This window comes from Hyaena hyaena, unplaced genomic scaffold (genome assembly GCF_003009895.1).
Source record: "Hyaena hyaena isolate Hyena2069 unplaced genomic scaffold, ASM300989v1 scaffold_7, whole genome shotgun sequence".
Taxonomy (NCBI): Eukaryota; Metazoa; Chordata; class Mammalia; order Carnivora; family Hyaenidae; genus Hyaena; species Hyaena hyaena.
In genome coordinates this window covers 8095081-8113057 of record NW_024080639.1, presented here as the reverse complement: position 1 = coordinate 8113057, position 17977 = coordinate 8095081, and the positions used below count along the sequence as shown (strand labels likewise).

The 17977-nt window shown below is 38.1% G+C and overlaps 2 non-coding genes across 2 annotated transcripts; both read left to right on the top strand.

Annotated features, from left to right (window-relative positions):
- The first annotated feature begins 375 nt into the window (after window positions 1-375).
- LOC120238611 lies at window positions 376-480 on the top strand. The gene has a single exon (XR_005530272.1). It is a non-coding gene; the product is annotated as a small nucleolar RNA U13 (small nucleolar RNA).
- Window positions 481-11502: 11022 nt separating this feature from the next.
- On the top strand, window positions 11503-11650 carry LOC120238609. The gene has a single exon (XR_005530271.1). It is a non-coding gene; the product is annotated as a small nucleolar RNA SNORA57 (small nucleolar RNA).
- The last annotated feature ends 6327 nt before the right edge of the window (window positions 11651-17977 follow it).

Below are 17977 nucleotides of genomic sequence, written 5' to 3'. Positions count from 1 at the left end.
GTCATGATCTCGCGGTTCGTGGGTTCGAGCCCCACATCGGGCTCTGTGCTGACTGCCAGCTCAGAGCCTGGAGCCGGTTTCAGAGTCTGTGACTCCCTCTCTCTCTGACCCTCCCCTGCTCACGCTGTCTCTCTCTCTCTCCTAGAAATAAATAAAAAAATATTTTAAAAAAAATTAAAAAAAAAAAAAGACTATCACTCAGGATAGGAAAGATAAAAAGTTTCCCAGGCAAACAGAAACTAAAGTAGTTCATGACCACTAAACCAGCCCTGCAAGAAATATTAAAGAAGGCTCTCTGAGTGGAAAAGAGAGACCAAAAGTGACAGTATACAGGTAGGAAAACACAAACGAAATAAAAATGAATATTTCTCTATGATCCTTTTGTAGTTCATAAGTGTGATGATTGGGTGTTCATGTTGTTGTGTGACGGTGCCACCCTTAAACCTTGTTACAACGTTGGCACATTACCAATATTTGACCTGAGAAAAAAAGAGTATTTCTGTAAAAAAAATCAGTCAAGGAACTCATTAAAAAAGGATATAAAATATAATAACATATACATAAAACATGGGGAGGAGAAAAGAATGGATTCAAACTTAAACGACCATCAATTTAATATAGACTGTTATATGCAGAAGAGGGTATATACAACCTAGTGGTAACCACAAATCAAAAACCACTAATATATATGCAAAGAATGAAGAGATGTAAATCAATATGTATCACTAAAGCAAATCAGCAAAACATGAAAGACAAGAATAGCTCAGAGAAAATCTTCAGTAACAGCCCAAAGAAACCCAAGTAATACAATAACAATAAATACATATCTATCAGGGTGCTTGGGGGCTCGGTCACTTGAGCGAACAACTCTTTTTTAAAATTTTTTTTTTTTTAATGTTTTATTTATTTCTAGGAGAGAGAGAGACAGCGTGAGCAGGGGAGGGTCAGAGAGAGAGGGAGTCACAGACTGAAACAGGCTCCAGGCTCTGAGCTGGCAGTCAGCACAGAGCCCGACGCGGGGCTCGAACCCACAAACCACGGGATCATGACCTAAGCGAAAGTCGGACGCTTAACCGACTAAGCCACCCAGGCGCCCCTTGAGCGAACAACTCTTGATTGCAGCTCAGGTCACGATCTCAGGGACATGGGATCAAGCCCCATGTCAGGCTTTGCAACTGAGCACTGACAGATGTAATGTAGTTATACTGGTAAAAAAGATTAACTTCAAGACTCTAAAAGGCTGATTTTGCTCCTCTATTCTACCTTCTTTTATGTAATAATTACAGATGTTATTCCTTGAGCACCTATCAGAAACTATGCTATATACCTTGCTTCTCCAAATAAATTTCATTTATGGACAGCTTCTTCACCCCATGCCCAAGTTCTAGCCTGCCCTTCAAAATGGTCTGTCCTATTGATTTCAGACTTGCCTGGTCAGCCCCCTCAATCATGTAAGCCAATTCTTTTTAATACATTTCTTAATATATTGGTGCACCTGGGTGGCTCAGTAGTTAAGTGTCTGATTTTGGCTCAGATCATGATCTCACATCTCGTGAGTTCAAGTCCCATGTCCAACTCAGTGCTGACAGCTCAGAGCCTGGAGCCTGCTTCAGATTCTATTATCTCCCTCTCTCTCTCAAAATTAAACATTAAATTTTTTTTTTTCTTAGTATATGTACTATCTACTTCTGGTTCTCTTTCCCTGGTTGAATCCTAACTGATACAGATTTTGATACTAGGAGTGTTTCTAGAGGAACAGAATATTAAAGATGAGTTTTCCAAATTGATTCTGGGTTTTCTGGATTGGTCTCAAATCTCATCAAAGACACTGACTATTTCTAGCAGTAAAGAGGACACCAGTAGTCCAAGACATGATGTGGCAAGAGATATGCAAAATATCATTAGATACTCCTAATCAGATACCTAGAGAAAGTGAGATTCTAGGTGACCATGTATTTACTATATTAGAATATTTTAGTGAAACTAAGGAGTGTAAAGGGATTGGCTGATTATCCTAACTGTGGAGGAGAAAGTTGAGAAAGAAAAGGATAAACTCAGGGCTTCTGATTCCCAGTTTCAGTTTCACACTGACCTGAAAGATTAATCTGCCCTGGAGGAATCTCTCTTGTGGCCTAGTGGCTCTTCCTGCAAATGGCTGAATTACAATGTAAACTGAACTCTCAACCTAACAGAGTGTTTTCTGTTAAAGTGAACACCAGTTGGGAAGGAATGGGATCCTGAAAATTGCAATGGGGACATGAAACAAGGAACATTGAATCTCTAAATTCTCCCAGGTCCTCTTTGCCAGCAGAATCCGCAATTTGACCCCTGCTTAAGGTTAGCCTTTCTTTTCCTGAAGAAGTTTTCTTACAAGGCACTGCTGATTCTCCTCAGAACCTGTCCCCCTACTTATTTCTAGACCTATCACTTGATGTAAGTCCCAGCAGGCTCCAAAGGGTGAGTTACAAAGTGTGACCCACATACCAAAAGATGCACTATACACCAAAAGACTTGCATGATTTTTTCCGATTGAGAGAGATAATATGGGTCATATGGTGGAAATAGATCTTAATGGTGTGGGATCATGGTAGAAAGAATATAAAGTTGGATTAGGCTGACTATATTGATATGGGTCTGCTAAGCAGGGATTTTGAATTCAATGTTTTAACTCAAGAGGGTTAGAAAAGGATCTAATTGGTTGGTCAGCTGAACCACAGATCCAAAGATTTCAACTACACCAGATGAAGGTGAAACTTACCTTGGTATGCTATCAACTGCCCTGATATACTATAAAAGAAAATATGCAAAAGCTAAGAGATATTACTTTCTTCCCTCTCTTTTCCTGTTATCATCACAAACATGAGATATATTAATAATAGTTAACTTTAAATCACAGAATTTAAGTTATAAGATCAAAGGAGAAAATGACTGTTCTTGCATGCTCTTCTGGGTAAAGGTTAGCATGTTTTCAGTTGTATAAAGTTGTATTGATGAGGGACAAAAGCAGGAAAATGTTTATTTACCCTTAGCCTAGAAGGCTGACCTAAAACCTGCATAGTTTCGATAAAGATCAAACAAGCGCTGGTGGTGAAATTCTTTAAGTGTATCATGACTGCCTATATATCTCATTGATAGGTATTATCAAACTGAATTGGGTATCTGTCCTGATTGGACAGGGGTCATCAAATGTGTGTGACAATCAGGTGGAAGCCGGTGGCATGGCAGTGAAAGAATTCACCTAAGGCAGAACAAAGATTACTGAACACACTGCAAAGGAGTTGCTGGGGCAGGACAGCAGAGGAGAGGCTGTCTGCAATGAGGCAGTGGGTAGGAGCTGTTTTTTATTTATCTTTTAATGTTTTATATATTTCTGAGGGGGGGGGTAGCGTGAGCAGGGGAGGGTCAGAGAGAGAGACACACACACAGAATCGGAAGCAGGCTCTAGGCTCTGAGCTTGAACCCACGAACTGTGAGATCATGGCCTGAGCCGAAGTTGGATGCTTAGCGACTGAGCCACCCAGGCGCCCCGAGGGGCTGTTTTTTAAAGGGGGAAAATGTGGGTATGGCAATGAATGAAATTCTTCCTTTTTTGGTAACTGTGCCTGGTTACAAAAGTAACCCATTTGTCAGTTAGGGACTATAGCTATTTTGAGGTGGGTCCCTGCTGGCCTGTCTATATTCAGCCAGGTGGTTGCTGTGGGCCCTTTCTACATTCCATTGCTCAAGACTGATGATTACCTAAAAGTGGCCTCTACAATATGCACCAGATGAATCTTGCAAAAGTAGAATTTTAAGTAGAAATTCAAAGAAATTCAAAAGAACTTTTGTAACCTGATATTCCTTCCATTCTCCCTTTCCCTTGGGTTACTAGCATATAACCACCAGCCTCACACAGCAAAAAGTGCAGCTCTTTCTGCCCTTAGATTCTGTCCACAGGCTACTTAAATAAACTTGTTAAGTTGAACTATAAACATCTCAAGAATTCTTTCTTGACCATTGGACTCCATGTCCTTGAATCAGTATCATGTTAGGCAGAAGTATAACTTTGTTATTGCCTTTATTTGAGATTAAATATAGCTTGAGATGAATAAGAGTAGCAAGCTAACAAGGGGTGGACAGTGCTCTGTATGTACAGGTATGAATTTAGGTATTGCTATGAAGGTGATGAACAAGCATAAGGCAAGCTGAGGGTAAAGTACACAACCTAACAACATCATACCAACCCTCCCACCCCAAACCCAAGGTGAGATATATGTGGTATTCCTCAGGCACTCCTGACTGCTCAAGGATAAAAGAAAGGGAAAGAAAACCAATGGTTAACTGATAGAGGTCACAGACATGCAGGACACAAGAGTCTTCATCAGTTTACAAACATTTTAGTAAATTAAAAAAAAAAAAAAGGCAATCTTATCTAATCTCCAGGAACTCCTTACTATCTTAATGTTAATGTTTTGTTAAAGGAAAAAACCTTAGTTTGACAATAGCTAGGCCTTCAGTAATTTGTGAGTCTTCTTTAGCACATGAAAATCCCTTTAAGAAATTTCCTCTTGGGTGCCTGGGTGGCTTGGTCTGTGAAGCATCCAACTTCAGCTCAGGTCATGATCTCATGGCTCGTGAGTTCAAGCCCTGCATCAGGCTCTGTGCTGACAGCTGGGGCCTGCTTCAGATTCTGTCTTCCTCTCTTTCTCTGCCTCTTCCCTGCTCATGCTCTGTCTTTCTTAAATAATAAACGTTTTTAAAATTAAAAAAAAAAAAAGATATTTCCTCTTGACTTCACCTCTCCCAATTCTACAGTATATAACCAGTCACTCTTCATAACCCCAGTACAGCTCTTTCTCCCCACAGGTCTTGTCCTTATGCTTTAATAAAGTCACCTTTTTGTACCAAAGACATCTTCAAGAATTCTTTTTTGGCCATCGACTCTGAATATCACCATTATTCCAAAACCTATGAAAGGCATTTATTTCATAGATATGGTAAAAGTCCATAAGCAGACTTCTGGTTTCTGACATGTAAAGAGCTTGGAGATCATCACTCCCATCCTTAGACGAGCTGAAGAAACTGAAAAATTCATTGACTTCTTGGACTGGTTGGAGAATTGAGGCTGTGGGACAAACTGGCACCCTAAAATCCGGAGAGATATAAAAATGCAGAGAATCACAGTAATGATCTGTTTACCTGAGCAGAAACTTCTGAAGCCATAAATAAGGAACACTTATGTACTAATTCTGATGAATGCTGGAAGCAAGATTAACTAATGTGAGAGTGAAAAGCTCCTGGGACTGAATTCTTGCCAGCGAGGGAGGGGGACACATTTTCATGGGTATTTTAAGAATCCTACCAGGTTAAGAACCAAGAAAAAAATCCCCTCATAGTTCTGGCAGCAAGAGGGTAAAAATAACCATTTTGAAATACACCCACTATTCTCCATAATAAAGACCTAATTTCCAACAGAAAAGCCTTTTCTGGAGACTTATATACCTAGAAGGAAGGACATTTATCTAACTCCAGTCCTCCCTAGCCTTCCTGTCTCATTTAAGTGGGGAGGAGGAGTAGGGGACAAATAAAACCCAGAAACACTTGGGAAGGTAACAACCCAGGAACACAGTCCTACTACTAAAAGGCTGAAATGTAATTAAAAGATTCAAGAATGTTTCCCCTCTCCTACACCTTACCACCAGTACAAGAACACTGGATTACGGTGAAAGAACTACAAGGTACAAGTTCTATTTAAGGTGACATTCTCTGGGAATTTAATGATGGAGATAAAAACAAGGACAACATAGGACTTTGAAGCCTCTATCATCCACAACTACGGTGAACACTAAACATAACCCAACTCCTAACGTGATTAATATAAAACCTCACATTAAAGACCTTTTACTTTCCTGGCCCCATCTGTTCAGAAATGCTGGTGAGCATACCTGCAATCCGTATGACCCGGTGGCACTCAGAGCAAAGCCAGTGAACCTATTTGGCTAGGGATATTGGGCTGCAGGCTGATGTGGGTTGACAACAAAGATCTCTACCAGCATTAGAGCTACTTCTCCCTCTGCACCTAGGCAGAGAAATTAATTCATTGCACTGCTTGTTGCTGAATACAGTCCTGAGCCTACCTGACCAGAAAAACTAACCAGAGCGTATAGGAGGCTGCATAGCTGGTCCAACAACCCTGCTTACGGTGGTACTTGAACAAAGAACACAGCCTATGGCTTTCTTCATCTGCTGAGGATAGCCAGTGGCCTCACCTGACCATGGAATTCAGTATGCACTCTTGCATAATTTGGGTCCCCAAACAATAAGCCATAAAGGTTCTGAGTCAGGCCCTTCTGCCCTGCCAGGGCAGAGAAGTTGATCCATGGCCCAATCTACTACCAAATATAGATCTCAGTTGCGACCATCTGGCAAGCCTGACCAGAGAATTCAGGCAACCACAGAGCCCATCTTATAGCTTCACTTGGGTAGGGAACCAAACCAATTTATCTAATTGCTCTCAGCAACTGGCACAAACTACTGCCATCATCAACCCCAGAAATGGAAGCAAAAATAGACCATAATAGCATAGACCAAACAGACCAAAATAGACCATAATGACCTAACAACATTATCAGTAAATATACCCAGAAAACCAAAATGAGGTGACTAATGAAGATCTGTCTCTGCCAAAGGAAATCTGTTCAGGACCCTAATTACTCAAATGTGCAGATACCAATGTCAGAAATCAAGGATCACAAAAAAAAATCCAGGTAAATATGATACACTACAGGAAGCTAACAAAGCTCTAATAATTGATCTTTTTAAAAAATGGAGACATATGAAGAATGCAGACAAGGAATTCATAATAATCCTCTTAAATTTAATGAACTATAAGAACACATAGACAACTAAAGAAAATTAGGAAAACAATGTATGAACAAACAAGAAGTGCAAAAAAGCTAAGAAAGCATTAAAAATTCAGAAATCTTAGAGTTGAAAAATACAATAATTGAACTGAAGAATTCAATAGTTTTAAAAACTATTGAATGCATGCAGAAGAAAGAATCATTGAAGTGGAGAATAGGACATTAGAAATTATCTAGTCAGAGGAGTAAAAAGAAAAAAGAATGAAAAAAAGTAAAGAAATGCAGCAAGTCTGTCGTTCAAAAGAGGAAAGATAAAGAGTTTCTCAGATGAATAAAAAACTAAAGGAGTTTGTGACTACTTAACCAGCCCTGCAAGAAATTTTAACGGGTTGGGGAACCCTTTGAGTGGAGAAAAAAAACGGAAACAAAAAAGATCAAAAGCAACAAAGACTAGAAAGGACCAGAGAACATCACCAGAAACACCAACACAATGGTACTAATCATTCTAACTGTAAATGGAGTAAATTTTTCGTATCTTTCAATAATCACTCTAGATGTAAATGGACTAAATGCTTCAGTCGACAAAGGGTAACAGAATGGATTAAAAAAAAAACCAAGACCCACCTATATGCTGCCTGCAAAGAGACTCATTTTAAGGACACATGTAAATTGAAAGTAAGGGGATGGAGAATCATCTATCATGCTAATGGACATTGAAGAAAAAGAAAAGAAAAGGAAGGAAAATTTCCAAAGTCATTCTATGAGGTCAGCATTACCTTGAATCTAAAGCCAGACAAAGACTCCACTAAAAAGGAGAATTACAGGCCAATATCCCTGATGAACAGGGATGCAAAAATTATCAACAAGAGATTAGCAAACCAAATCCAACAATACATTAAAAGAATGATTCACCACAATCAAGTGGGATTTATTCTTAAACTGCAGAGGTGGTTCAATATATGCAAAGCAATGAACATCATACATCACATTAATAAAATAAAGGATAAGAACCCCATGAGCCTCTCAATAGATGCAGAAAAAGCATTTGTCAAAATACAGCACCCTTTCTTGATAAAAACTCACAAAAAAGTAGGGATAGAAGGAACATACCTGAAGATCATAAAAACCATATATGAAAACTCCACTGCTAATATCATCCTCAATGAAGAAAAAATGACAGTATTCCCCCTAAGGCCAGTAACATGACAGGGATGTCCACTCTCACTACTGTTGTTGAATATAGTGTTGAAAGTCCTAGCCTGAGCAATCAGACAACAAAAAGAAAAAAACGGCATCCAAATCAGCAAGGAAGAAGTCATACTTTCACTCTTCACAGATGACATGATACTCTACTTGGAAAGTCAAAAAGACTCCACCAAAAAAACTGCTAGAACCAATACAAGAATTTAGTAAAGTCGCGGGATATAGTAAAATTAACATACAGAAATTGGTTGCATTCTATACACCAAAAATGAAGCAGCAGAAACAGAAATGAAGGAACTGATCCATTTACAATTGCAGCAAAAATTCATAAAATACCTAGGAATAAATCTAACCAAAAAGGTAAAAGAGCTATACACTGAAAAGTGTAAAAAGCTTATGAAGGAAATTGAAGAAGACACAAAGAAATGGAAAAACATCCCATACTCATGGATAGGAAGAACAAATATTATTAAAATGCCAATACTACTCAAAGCAATCTACACATTCAATGCAATCCCTATCAAAATAACACCAGCATTCTTCACAGAGCTGGTGTTCTAAAATTTGTATGAAACCAGAAAAGAACCAAAGTAATGTTGAAAAAGAGAGCCAAAGATGGAGGCATCACAATTCCGGAATTCAAGCTGTATTCCAAAGCTGTAATCATCAAGACAGTATGGTACTGGCACATAGAGAACACAGAAATGGATTCACAAATGAATGTATGGTCAACTCATGGAATGGAACTGGACCATTTTCTTATATCATACACAAAAGTAAATTCAAAATGAATTAAAAACCTAAATGTAATACCTGAAACCATAAAAATCACAGAGGAGAACACAGGCTGCTTTGACATCAGCCATAGCAACCTCTTTCTAGATATGTCTCTTAAGGCAAGGGAAACAAAAGCAAAAAGAAACTATTGGGACTACATCAAAATAAAAGCTTCTGCACAATGAAGGAAACAATCACCAAAATGAAAAGGCAACCTACTGAATGGGAGAAGATATTTGCAAATGACATATTGGATAAAGGATTAGTATCCAAAATATATAAAGAACTTATACAACTCGACACCCCCAAAATGAATAATCCAATTAAAAAATGGGCAGGATGGGGCGCCTGGGTGGCTTAGTCGGTTAAGCGTCCGACTTTCGCTTAGGTCATGATCTCACGGTTCGTGGGTTCGAGCCTTGTGTCGGGCTCTGTGCTGACTGCCAGCTCAGAGCCTGGAGCCTGTTTCAGTCTGTGACTCCCTCTCTCTCTGACCCTCCCCTGCTCATGCTGTCTCTCTATCTGTCTCCTAGAAATAAATAAAACATTTAAAAAAAAAAATGGGCAGGAGACATGAATAGACATTTTTCTGAAGAAGACATACAGACAACCAACAGACACATGAAAAGATGCTCAACATCACTGTCATCAGGGAAACAGAAATCAAAACTACAATGAGCTATCATCTCACACCTGTCAGAATGGCTAAAATTAACAATACAAGAAACAACAGCTGCTCACAAGGATGTGGAGAAAGAGGAACCCTCTTGCATTATTGGTAGGAATGCAAACTGGTGCAGCCACTGTGGAAAACAGTATGGAGGTTTCTCCAAAAGTTAAAAATAGAACTACCCTATGATCCAGCAATTGCACTACTAGGTATTTACCCAAAGAATACAAAAATACTAATTTAAAGAGATACATGTACCCTGATGTTTACAGCAGCATTATTTACAATCACCAAATTATGGAAAGAGCCCAAGTATCCATCAACTGATGAATGGATAAAGACATGGTATATATATATGTGTGTATATATACATGTGTGTGTATACGTGTGTGTGTGTACACACAGGAATATTATTCAGCTATAAAAAAGGATGAAATTTTGGCATTTGCAACGAAAGGAAGGAGCTAGAGAGTATTATGCTAAGTAAAATAAGTCAATCTGAGAAAGGCAAATACCACAGATTTTACTCGTATGTGGAATTTAAGAAACAAAACAAATGAACAAAGGGGGAAAAGAGGGAGGAAAAGCAAGAAACAGACTCTTAACTATAGAGAAAAAAACTGATGGTTATCAAAGGGGAGGTGGGTGAGACAACAGGGAAATAGGTGATACGGATTAAGGAGAGCACTCACTGTGATGAGCACTGAGTTTTGTATGGAAGTGTTGAATTACTATATTGTACACCTGCATGTCAACTAACTGGAATTTATGTAAAAACTTAAGAAATTATTGTTAGTGTACTGAAATGCTACTGATTTTGGTCTATTAATTTTATATCCTGCATTTTACTGAAACTATTGATGAGATCTAACAGATCCAACAAAGAATGTATTATAATTGTTCTATAGATGCTCAGTGAAGCTACAAGAGAACACATATGTAAAAAAAAATTAACATCAGAAAAACAAGAACAAAATACAAAATTCAATAGATAGAAAACATAAAAACAGAACCAAACAGGAATTCTGTGGCTGAAGAATACAATGACTGGAATGGAGAACTGAAGAGAGAGTTTCCAGAGAATACGTGAACAAGCAGAGGAATCAGTGACCTAAAAGGCAGATAAATTGAAATTATACAAACAGAAGAAAAAAGAATGAATAAGAATGAAGAAAGCCTTGGAAGTTATGAGACACCATCCAAAGAAATAATGAGCATTACTGAAGTCCTAAAAGAGAAGGTGAAAGAAGTAGAAAACTTATTTCAAAAAATAATGACTAAGAACATCCCAAATATGGGTAAAGATTTGGTCATTCAAGTTCACAAAGCAAAAAGGTCACCTCAAAATGTCAATCCAAAATGTTCTTTTCCAAGACATAGAGTAATAAAACTGTCTAAAAACAAACAAACCACCACCACGAGAGAAATTTTTACAGCAGCAGGAGAAAACAAAATGGTCTCATACGAGGGAATTCCCCCATAAAGCTATCAGCAGATGTCTCAGCAGGGACATTACAGGCCAGGGAACAATAGGATGATATATTCATACTGCTAAAAGAAAGAAACCACCAGTCAAGAATTCTTTACCCAGCAAAGTTGTCCTTCAGAGTTGAAGGCAAAAAGACTTACCCTAATAAAATCAGAGAGAATTATCACTACTAAACCTGCCTTACCAGAAATTAGAAAGAAGTTTTTCAAGCTGAAACAAAGGGACACTAATTATTAACATGAAAACGTATGAAAATATATAACACACTGGGGCAAAAGTAAAGACAGATTCAAAATACTTTAATACTGTAGTACGTGCTAATTAACTCCAGAATAAAGATTTAAAAACAAAAATATTAAAAATAGCTACAGCTTAAACAATTTATTGAATATACAATAAGCAAAATGTAAATAGTGGTATCAGAAATGTAAAAGGGGACCTTTTGAGGGACAGTGGCAAAGGTGCATATTTAGGTTGTGAGCTACATGACCTTACAGGGTTTCTAGGTGGGGTCTGTGTACCCTCCTTTTCTAGTTGGGGTTTAGTATGTAGTCCCAGTCTCCCTAATGTACAGAGGCAGAGGGAAAGGGCTCCAGCCTCCTTGTTGTCATGTCTTTGTTGCCTGGGGCTTCCAGCCTATGGGTTCTATCTTCAAGTACTGGAGCACTGCAAAAAAAAAAAAAAGGGGGGGGTTGGGGTGGGGAGAGGAGAGCAAAAGGATAGACTATTTGTATATGACCAAATATTCACAGAAAATGGACTATTAGATCTATAAGATGTGTTATGTAAACTTCATAATAACCGAAAAACAAAAACGTATAATAGATACACAAAATATAAAGGAAAGGAAATCATAGCATGCTGTGGAAAAACATCAATTTACAAGACGAAGTTAGTAAGAAATGAAGAAAATGGAACTACAAAATAGCAAGAAAACAAGTAAGAAGATGGAATTAGCAAGTCCTTACTCATCAATAATTACTCTAAATGCTGATGGATTGAAAATAAATGTTGATGGATTGATTTCTACAATCAAAAGCCATGGAATGGCTAGATGGATTAAAAAGAAACAAGACCCAACTATATATGCTGCTTAAAAGACTCACCTCAGGGTGCCTGGGTGGCTCAGTCGGTTAAGCATCAGAGTTCAGCTCAGGTCATGATCTCACGGTTCCTGGGTTCGAGCTAGCTCAGAGCCTGGAGCCTGCTTCAGATTCTTTGTCTGCTTCTCTCTCTGACCCTCCCCTACTCACGCTGCCTCTCTGTCTCAGAAATAAGTGAAACATTAAAAAATTTTTTTTAAATAAAAAAAATAAAAAGACTCACCTCAACTCTAAGGACAGATATAGATTCAAAGTGAAAAGATGACAAAAGTCAGCTTGCCAAAGATGACAAAAGATATTCCATTTAAGTGGAAACCAAAGATGACAAAAGATATTCCATGCAAGTAGAAACCAAAGAAGAGAAAGGGCATCTATACTAATATCAGACAAAATAAACTTTAAGCCAAAAACAACAAGAGACGAAGATAGTCATTATATAATAAGGGAGTAAATTCATCAAGAAGACATCATTCTATTCACCCAACATCAAAGTACCTAAACACATTAAGCAAATGCTATCAGATCTGAAGGAGAAACAGACAATAATACAGTAATAGTAGGGAACTTCCATACCTCACTTTCAACAATGGATAGATAATCCAGACAGAAAACCAACAAGGAAACATTAAACTTGAACCATACTATAGACCAAAGGGACCTAACAAACAGATGCAGAATATTTTAGCCAATAGCAGCAGAATACACATTATCCTCAAAAGCACACTTAATACTCTCTAAGATAGATCACAAATATGTCTTATCAAATTTAAGAAGATTAAAATCAGTCCAAGTATCTTTTCCAACCATAGTATAAAGGTAGAAATCAGTTTACAGGAAGAAAGCTGGAAATTCATAAATATGTAGATACTGAGGGGCGCCTGGGTGGCTTAGTCGGTTAAGCGTCCGACTTTCGCTTAGGTCATGATCTCGCGGTTCGTGGGTTCGAGCCCCGCGTCAGGCTCTGTGCTGACTGCCATCTCAGAGCCTGGAGCGTGTTTCTGTCTGTGACTCCCTCTCTCTCTGACCCTCCCCTGCTCACACTGTCTCTCTCTCCTAGAAATAAATAAAACATTAAAAAAAAAAAATAAACATGCTCCTGAACAACCAATGAGTCAAAGAAATCACAAGGGAAATCAGTAAGTTTCTTGAAAAAGTGAAAATGAAAGCAAAACATATCAAACCTATGGGTGCTGTAAAATGGTTACAAGAGGAAAGTTTATAACAATAAACCCCTATATTAAGAAACAAGAACGATCTCAAACAACTCCACTTTACATCTCAAGGAACTAGGGAGAAAAAAGAAAAAACAAACGGAACCCAAAGTTGGAAGGAATTAAGTATCAGAACAGAATATATTAGAGACTAAAACACAATGAAAAAGATCAATGAAACTAAGCTGGTTTTTGAAAACAAACAGAGAAACATTTAGCTAGACTTACCAAGAAAGAGAGAGGTCTCAAATAAAATTAGAAATTCAAAAGGAGACATTACAATTGATTTCACAGAAGTACAAAAGAGCAGAAGAGACTGCAATGAACAATTTATACACTTACAAATCGAACAATCTAGAAGAAACGGATAAATATCTAGAAATATTCAATTTACCAAGGCTGAATATGAAGAAATAGAAAATCTGAGCAATCCAGTTACTAGTAAGATTACTGCATCAGTAAAAACCTCCCAGCGAAGAAAATTCCAGAACATATGGCTTTATTGCTGAATTCTACCAAACATCTATAGAAGAATTAATACCAACCCTTCCCAAACTCTTCCAAAAATATGAAGAAGGAACATTTCCAAAGTCATTTTACAAGGCTAGCATTACCCAAACCAAAGGACACTACAGGAAAATTACAGGCTAATCTCATGGTCATGAGATCAAGCTCCACACTGGGCTCTGCATTGAGCATGGAGCCTGCTTGGGATTCTCTCTCTTTCTCTCTCTGCCCCTCCTCACTTGCACGCTCTCTTAAAATAAATATTAAAAAAAATTCACTGAAAATAGATCAACAAACTAAACAGAAGAGCTAAAACCATAAAGTACTTGGAAGAAAACATAAGGGTAAATCTTTATAACCTTGGATTTGGCAATGGATTTATAAATAAGACAGCACAGCACACCAACAACAAAAAACAGATAATCTAAACATCAAAATTTAAAATCTTTGGACAAAGACAACACGATTACTCTTACATGTGGAATCTAAAACCAAACAAATTAACAAACAAAACAAACACTCTTTAATACAGAGAACTGTTGTTGCCAGAGGAGAGGTGGGTGAATGGAAGGGTGGAACAGATAAAGGGGAGAGATTAAGAGGTAAAAACCGTCAGTTATAAAATAAATAAATCATGGAGATAAAAAGTACAGCAAAGGGAATTTAGTTAATAATACTGTAAGAACATATCGTGAGAGATAGTGACTACACTTATCGTGGTAAGCACTGAGTAATGTAAAGAACTGTCAAATCAATGTTGTAAATCTGAAACTAACATGGCATTGTATCTTAATTATAGTTCAATAAAAATTAAACAGGCATTTCATGAAAAAAATTAAAATACATGCATCAAGGACACTATCAAGAAAGTAAAAAGACAAAAAAAGTAAAAAGACAATCTACAGGATGAAAGTATTTGCTGATCACCTATCTGATATGGGTTTAATATGCAGAAGATATAAAGAACTCCTACAACAAAAAGACAACTCAGTTTGAAATGTGCAAAGGAGTTGAACAGACATTTCTCCAAAGATATGAAAATGGCCAATATGCACATGAAGATCTTCAGCATCATCAGTCATTAGGCAAATGCAAATCAAAACTACAGCAAGATACTACTACTAGGATAGCTGTAATAATAAAATAAAAATCAAGTGTTGGCAAGGATGTGAAGAAATTGGTGAATTGTGTACATTGCTGATGGGAATGTAAATTGGTGCAGCCAGTTACCACTATGGAAAATAGTTTCGCAGTGCCTAAAAAACCTAAATATAAAATTACTGTATGATCTAATAATTCTACCCGTAGGCTTATAACCAAAGGAACTGAGGGAGGGACTCCAACATAAACTTGTATGTCAATGTTCTGTAATGGCATTTTCACAATAGCCAAAAGATGGAACCAAAGGATCTATCAACAAATGAATAGATAAATGAAAATGTAGTATACACACAAAATGGAATATTATTCACCCATAAAAATTAATAAAGTTCTGATATATGATACAACATGGATAAGCCTTGAAAAAATTGTGCCAAGTGAAATAAGCTGGAGAAAAAAAGGACAAATATTATGATTCCACTCAGATGAAATATCTAGAATAAGCAAATTTGGAGACAGAAAGTAGATTAATGCTTGCTAAGGGTTAGGGAAGGGGGGAATGGTAAGCTATTGCCTAATAGTCAGAGCTTTAATTTGAGGTGATGAAAGTTTTATGATTGCCACTGAATGTAATGCCCCTAAACTGTACACTTAAAAAGGGTTAAAATAGGGACACCTGTGTGGATAAGTTGGTTAAGCATCTGACTCTTGACTTCAGCTCTTGTCATGTGAGATCAGTCGTGAGATTGAGCCCCATGTCAGGCTCTGCAGTTAGCAGTGCAGGGCCTGCTTGGTATTCTCTCTCTGCCTCTCCCCTACTCTCTCTCAAATGAAAATAAACTTCAAAAAAAGTTAAAATGGCAAGTTTTGTTATGCATATTTTACCACAATTTCTTATAACATACCAAAGGTATACTTTGGGTGAATTGTATGATATGTGAATTTTATCTCAAAATATATTTTAAAATTATCAAGACCTGGGGGCGCCTGGGTGGCTCAGTCGGTTAAGCGTCCGACTTCGGCTCAGGTCATGATCTCACGGTTTGTGGGTTTGAGCCCTGCGTCAGGCTCTGTGCTGACAGCTCAGAGCCTGGACCCTGTTTCAGATTCTGTGTCTCCCTCTCTCTGACCTTCCTCTGCTTGTGCTGTCTCTCTCTCTCTCAGAAATAAATTTAAAAAATAAAAAAAAAATTTAATAACAAAAAAAGTTATCAAGACCTGTGCATCCCTGTGGAAAGTGTTTTCATTTCCCAGGTTGAAGACCACTGCTATAGCACATACTGTCACCAAAGAGATACACAGAACACTCAGATTAGAGATGCAGCATCATATAGCTACCATTTTGCAAAGCATATTGGAGGTCAACAATACTGGCTATTACTCAAAGATTGTAACTTATGAGTATCCTAACATATAAAACAAACACTCTAGAATGTAAAGCATGAGTTTGTTATATAATAGAGACTGCAGACTGGACCAGAATAAATCTTTTTTACCAGTCAAAAATTATGATTTTTTTGAAGAAAAATTGGAAAGCGGTTCCTGAATCTATTATCCTTTGGCTATATTTCTCCACACATATGTAGTATTTCTTATTTATGGAGGGAGTCCAGTTAACTCAATAAAACATTATCTTCATAAATTCCAAAGTAAAGAACTCTATGAGACACAGGAAGAACTCTCAGACATATTGTAGGTAGTGACATACGATCTTGTTTGTTGTTGTTAAGAGAGAGAACATGAATACAAGTTGGGGAGAGGGTGAGAGAAAACCCTGTGCTGGGTGTAGAGCCTGACATGGGACTTTATCTCATCACTGTGAGATCATAACCTGAGCTAAAACCAAGAGTCAAACACTTAATCGACTGAGCCACCCATGTACCCCTGATCCTATTTTAATTAAAAAACAAAAACAAAAAACCAGAACGGTGAGGTTCCAATTCTAAGGCGGTTAAAGTAAAGACACGTCTGCCTCTCCCACTGAATGTAAATTTAAATCCTGGAAAGAATGCATGGAGCATATCCTGAAGACTCTGAAATATAAATGCTAGTAGCAGACAAATTAGGAAAGCAGACCCAAATTCTAAATTACACAGAACTGGCAAAGCCTTTATAATCCTCTATTACTGCCTATCCTGCAGCCAAAGGCAGCCTGAATGTGAACTTCTATGGAAGTATGCACCAAATGCACACAAAAGAAGCCGAGAAGCCCTCCTTTTCTGATCTGAAGAGTGGGAAACTCCTAAAGGTCAGAGACGGTGGGTCATGTCTTTTTTTTTTTCCCCTTGTTCTCTCCCTTCTTCACTTCTCCAGGTCCCAGATGATATACCACACACAGCAACCACGTCTGGTAAGGGACTTAAATCTCAGAGCATTCACAGAAAATGGATCCCTTCTCTCGAACCAAGAGTCATGATCCCAAGAGTGTAGATAAATCCCCATTGCTTTTCTTCCCTGTTTTGTTACCTTTTCACCACAAATGCAGTCCTAGGAAGTGGACAGCAGAAGGAAGAAACTAAAGCTTTTTTTTAGAGAAAAGACAGGGAAGGGAGGTTCTAATGAGCCAGACAGTGTCAAGACTATAAAAAGTAGGAAAATGAAGAGTGTGATCACAGAGTTATGTGATTTATTGGGCTTACCTCTGAGCTGTGCATGCAATGGATCTGATCCTAAACAACACAGCACAAGTTTTGAGAAGGAAGCTACAGGGTAGAACTAGGTCTGACTTGCTAGAGTAGTACACATGCAGAACTGATCTAAATAGTACTGCAATCACTTAGAAACTGAATGGATATTGGAACCACAGGTCACAGAGGCACAAAGTGTGCAGCCTGAACCACTTGGCTCTTGTTCTTAGTTACCCAGAGATTTATATACAATATTTGAAATATGAAAGATAGGGGCGCCCGGGTGGCGTAGTTGGTTAAGCGTCCGACTTTCGCTCGGGTCATGATCTCGCGGTTCGTGGGTTCGAGCCCCGCGTCGGGCTCTGTGCTGACTGCCAGCTCAGAGCCTGGAGCCTGTTTCAGTCTGTGACTCCCTCTCTCTCTGACCCTCCCCTGCTCACGCTGTCT